Source organism: Trachurus japonicus, unplaced genomic scaffold (genome assembly GCF_045865225.1).
Source record: "Trachurus japonicus isolate A0001 unplaced genomic scaffold, Traja_1.0 AP031195.1".
NCBI classification, from domain to species: Eukaryota; Metazoa; Chordata; class Actinopteri; order Carangiformes; family Carangidae; genus Trachurus; species Trachurus japonicus.
The window spans coordinates 7,420-13,444 of NW_028221328.1; the positions used below are offsets into that span (position 1 = coordinate 7,420).

At 39.1% G+C, this 6,025-nt stretch overlaps 1 long non-coding RNA gene across 1 annotated transcript; it reads left to right on the top strand.

Moving 5' to 3' along the window:
• Nucleotides 1-1,475: 1,475 nt before the first annotated feature.
• LOC146959532 (uncharacterized) lies at nt 1,476-3,642 on the top strand. Its single transcript, XR_015035609.1, has 2 exons — nt 1,476-1,870; nt 3,484-3,642. It is a non-coding gene; the product is annotated as an uncharacterized LOC146959532 (long non-coding RNA).
• Nucleotides 3,643-6,025: the final 2,383 nt, after the last annotated feature.

The following is a 6,025-nucleotide window of genomic DNA, read 5'->3' on the forward strand; positions in this document are numbered from 1 at the left end:
TGTCTTGTAATTAGGTCAAATACCTGAGGGTATCATTATAATCATCATTATCTGATATTATTATCTCTATATTATTTGCATTAGTATTGGTTTTGGATTAAGCACAAACTGCATGCAAATTATTAGTTGCATTTTGTTCCAAATAAGCTTACAAGTAAGAATGGGTGTTGTGAATATCTGGCATTGATGTTTGGATAAAATGTCCTGACCTCGTTTCATTATTTAAAATCTAGATTCACTTTCCGAGCTGCTTGTCTGGTGTAATTGAACAGTGTGGTTCTTTTAGCTCTGGCTGAGTTTCCCCCTCAGAGACTCAGAGTCTGTAATCCTTAGTTGGTTTACTGTAATTACTGAAGACATCAAGCTGTAATCATGACTCCACCTCGTCTAACCTCTGCGCCTTTCTCCCTCTTCTTTTGGAAAACTTTATATACATTTTGTAAGATAGAATTCAATGACACATTACTAATTAGATCTGGATTCATAATGAATGATGGAGCATTTACTGTAGCTCAACATACAGTCTGTAGGGTTGAAAATGTTCATTAGTGGTTTGAGTGTACCTTCACAATGTGTGAGAAAGTTAGCAGCGGTCAGCAGTCAGTTGCTGGTTGTGATTTACGATGACGGAGCAGAAATGTTGTTCTGCACCAGCGCTGATCCATTGCTTCTCCAAAAACTTCAGGGGAAGAAAAAGGAGAATGTCACTCACAACATGTAAACAAATAGCTCAGCAGACAATACAGAGTAGGTTATGACCACCATGTTTTGCCACCATGTCTAAAATTCAAACACTGGTGTTTTGTTCAAGACATTCATGCCTGTGACTTAAAGTAACACACACACTCCACAATGTACAGGACATAAAGGTGGCTGCTGTTTCATGCCCAAGCCATTAATCTATATAACGTATGTGTATATTTACCTAAGGCTGGGCTATTCAGTAAAATATGTCATTTGCATTTGTGTCATTCTCACTGGTGATTGGTGCGTCACACAAAGCAGACGTGCCACGTTTACAGTAGCTTATTGTATTTCATTAAGGCACAAAGTCACTGCTTTTATTTGGCTGTCAAAGAACAAATAGCTCTTGAAATCCGATATATAAAACGTAATGACATCATCTAAGCCAGAGCGGAAAAACACAGGATTTACCAGGGAATTAGATTCTGGTCTTTCCATGCTAATGGCCCCCGCTTTTATGTGATGCCACACCTGTCTGAAAGCAAGTAATAACAAGAAAATCCAGTGTCAATTAAAACTTCAAGAGAATTTTAACAGCTTTTTATGTGAATTTCTGCTAAATTAGGTTGGACTGTTAATGAAGGTTATGAAATTTTCATTTTAAAAACGTCATAGGGAAACCGTAACGTTAAAGTACAAAATGTGCTCACATTGTAACAGCCACATTGTCAAAGGCTGAAAGTAGGACACCATCTCCGGGCTCATGAGCCAGCCATGTCACAATTGTTTCAAGCCATATGCTGCCAAGGGTAAATGAGTTCAGAGGCACAACGCAAAAATAATTAAGAGTGTAAGTGGCACCAGAGCCACCTGACATGTGACGGGACTGTTATCAAACAGGGTTATATCCTATTTGCAGGCTTGACACAGAATTAGCTGCAGTGGAAAGGAAGCAGATCTCAGAGTGGAAGGTTCCTGGTGCTGTGGTGTTAAAAACAGAGAAATGACTGGAAATCGAGAGGGGAAGAGGTTGAACCAGATTTGTTGAAATAGAGCCGATGAAGAGAGAAGTCATATGGAACCAGTCTGGAAGAAGATCAGGCAGGTGACGGAGAGCAAGATGCTGTGGTTCAGCCGCACTCACACCAAGTGTCTGCCACATGGAGGGCTCACCGGCTTCTCTGAGGTCAGACACAGTTTTTCTTCAATCATATGTGTTTATTTATATATTATCCCTATAGATCCTTACAGAAAAATCCAATATTATAATGGAATTACCTCTGTTATCTACCTTGAATTTGAAAAAAATACTGTGATTTAAAGGAGTTCAGCTGAGTTGATATCACTCATCTATCAGAGGAACTAATATAAAGTCATATCAAATTGTCTTTTGTCCTTCATTTCTCACTCATTCAGGTTAAATAGCAGGTGTGACCGCTCTCATCACCTAATGTTTGTCATGAACTTTACCTGCAGACTGACTACAGTATAGTGGCATGCAAATGTTTGGGCACCCTTGGTCAACATTTCTGTTTCTGTTAATGTGAATAGTTTTTTTTTAAAGTATATTTTTTGGCATTTTTGCCTTTATTTGATAGCACACATAGACAGAAAAGGGGGAGGCAGAGAGGGGGAATGACATGCAGGAAAGGTCTGCCCTACGCGGGATTCGAAACGGGGATGCCTGCCAGCCTCTACATGGGGCGGCCGCCTTAACCACTGCACCACGCACAGCCCCTAATGTGAATAGTTAAGCAAGTGGAAGATGAAATGATCTCCAAAAGGCATAAAGTTAAACATGAAACACTCTTTTGCAATATTTGAAGCAATATCAGTGCATTATGTTTGTCTTCTATAATTTAAGAGTGAAAAAGGGACAATCAGACAAGTTATTTACCATTTACATGCTGTGATAGTTTCCAATGGAGGTGCTACTAGGTAGGCTACTAACTATGCAGGGTGGCCAAACCTTTGCTGCGGGCCCTTCTGTCATTTTGAAAATAATATATTGTTTAAATTTTAAGGGTGTCAGTAACTTTATGCCTTTTGGAGATCATGTCATTTTCCACTTGCTTAACTGTTCACATTAAAACAGAAATTAAACCAGGGGTGCCCAAACTTTTGCATGCACTGTACATCTCACTGTAGATATGGTCCTTTGAGCCTGCTGTGTCTTAATGATGTGTTCCTCAGAGTTCCCAATAGACGTTATGATCAAATTACTTACCTAGAATTTACAGTATGTAGGTACTAACTGTTAATTGTGATGTATAAGGCATTTTTACTACAAATAAGATCAAGTCAGATAAGATAAGATCACAGAAAAGGGCCCTAGGTGTAGGTGGAAAGATAAAAACTAAACTTGAACTCAATTTTAAGTCAAGTCTATGCACTGTAGCTAAATTATCACCATCAATGCTGAAGAAAATATATGGCTTGTAAAGCAGAATGTGGAGAATGCAGAAGTTTGAAGTGGCACAAACTGCATACAATAACTCTGCCTCCTTCATGCTGATTTATGATTCAGTACTACATTCCGCCTGAGTTGGAGCAGGCGTGTAGAGGACCTGCACAGCTCAGCCACCTGGTCAGACAGAGGAGTGAAGGCAGAGCAGCAGAGTAGAGCAGAGTAGAGTCCAGGAGCCCCTCCACTGCTCTCCGCGGTGTAGTTTAACTATCTAGCAGTTGTTTACAAAAGAAGGGAGAGTGAGAGTTGAAGGACATAGGAATAGGCCTACTTATACGGCTGTGAAACTTTTTTTTGTATTAACCCTTTTTTAATTATTTTCCGCTGAGAAGATGAGCGGCGGAGTGACGCAGCCTGTAGCGAGTGGAGGAGAGGACAACAAAGTTAACGTGAGTAATGATTAAAACCAGTTTAACAGTTTTCATCCAAAGACACTCGGTCGATTCCCTGTCAGGTGTAACTGAGCTAGTTGTGTCTGTGTTAGTCAATAACATCATAGGCTACTTATTAAGAAAAAAATCTTCCTGCGTATCACAATGGAAAGAGTTCCTCAGCTGTGGTAGATGACGCTAATTAGCCCCACGCGGACTCCTGTGTTAAATACCTACGTAACGAATTAAAAGTTAAAACTTACATTTCAAGATATGGAGGCGAAAACTCGACATTTAAAGCACATGTAGTAGTCTTTTTTTTATTTTTTTTTTTTTATTTTTTTTTTAGACTTTTGACACAGAACATGATCCATAAGTTGTTGTTTTTTTACTCCTCCATAAAAGTTGAGTCATTGTATACCCTAGAATCCCAATATAATAGTTGATGTAATCTCAGAAGCATTTACATGTAGCCTAGGCTATCTGAATGACTGTAGCCTACTATCTTTTACAGTATGAGTTTTGGCTGCTGTATGTCAGTCAGATGTTCTTGTAGTGAAAATATAATCTAAATTTAAATGAAATGACTGTGAGTCAAAGTTGAGTTGACTGATAGGCTATATCTTATTTATCAGAAGAACTAGCCTAATATAAAGTCATATCAAATTGTCCTTTGTCCCTTGTTTCTTACTCATTCAGGTTAACTAGCAGGTGTGACTGCTGGATTACAGGCATCACATCACTTAGCTAACTCCACCACTTTATGTACAGGGTAATTACAGTGTCCCACTGTATACATGGCACTTTCACTGAACTTTAACCTGCTCTGTGTCTTGGATGGATTACTCTGGATCCTTATCTGAGCATTTTAAAAGGTGTTTACATAAGAGAAACGCTGGTCTAACGCTGTGCCTCATAAGTTTTAAAAAGAAACGATTATAGCCTCCAGCCCATGGTTTTGTGCTTAAGAACGATTGCAACATTCTAAGTCATTCTAGAACCGTGATAAGCGAAGGTGACAAGTCAATGGACTGACATTCCGTGATGTTGAATTTGCATAATTCCATGCCAAGAGTTCCGAAGAAGCCACTGTACCAATATGTTTTGGGTGTGCGGTTAAAGAGAAGTGCCAACCTTTCTTTGCCAGTCAAGTCATGTGTTATTATCTCACACCGCTACATTCAGAACCTGCTCTGTCACAGTTTGCTGCGCTATGATGACAGTTAAACAAACAAGAATCTGTTAAATGGAAAATGAAGCAATACATAACTTGTTGGCATTGAAATGGTAATTGATTCAAAAGTAACCCATTGGCTTAAACTGTAAAAGTTAGTAAATGTTATGTCATGTGCAATGGGTTGAAGGCATGACTGAACAGATCATTTATTTATCATCTGACAGGAAGAGGAGGATTGCTTGGTCGTATCCAGACAAATACATATGATACAAAATCCTCCAAAAGAGGATCAAGACAACAATCTTGTTGGATTTGTTAGAACTGTTTTTGTTACTGGTTGTAGACAGACCTGTATTTCAGTTTTTCCTGTGATTGCCCCGTATATGCCAACTTTTACCTCTCTTGGATCCCATTCTGCAAACCCCACTGTTTGCTGTTCTCATAAGGAAAACCATTTCATCTCATCCCATATGGCAGTTTAATTGTTTTCTTCCCAATCTTGACAAATGACAGTTTAGTGACTGTGTGTTGTGTCGTTGCGTGAGAGGATGCTGGGAAGAGCAAGAGTGGTTCAGGGAAGGATATTATTAAAACAGCTTAGCTGGATTGTCATGGGTGTTTTGTCAACTCGACTGTTTCCCTACATGGCAACATAAGAGAGATCCACTCCTAACAAGCTTGTTGTGTTTGACTCCAATGGGGTAAATGGCGTGTTGGCTCCGCTGCTTACACATCAACAAAAGGATACGCAATTATACATTTGTGTGCGTGCAAACAATATGTACAAATAGCTTAAGAAAATGAAATGATGTTTAGTTTGCAAACCAGAGGACTCGTCACAAAACAGAAAGTTTGTTGATTCTCGACTTTCTCATTTTGAACTTTTTATCTACGCAGCAAAGGTTGCCTTTGGTGATTATTCATTATATCGTTAAAATTGTGGTTCAAGGGGAGCAACAAAGGAGCTGAACTATTCCTATGATAAGTTCCATTGATGGAAGTTTTAGCGTCTGCTGTTTCGGATGGTTAGAGACTTGGAGACATGAACTAATATGGACTGTGGCATTTGACTTTTGTTTGCAGAGTTTTGTTTATACTGCACACTCTCATCATGCCAGTGACGCCGGTTATATAAAGATGCCTCATTAATCTTTGTTATGTAACTCGCACCAAACATTCCTTAGAGTGCTGCTACCTATCACTGCCACCATGTGCCATATAAATCCCACAGGTTTATTTGTTGGTCCCGAATTGTCCTAAATAAGTTACATAATGGTTGCATACAGTATTAGCTGAGTTTAACCCAGTCAGTTATTTACTTTGAAA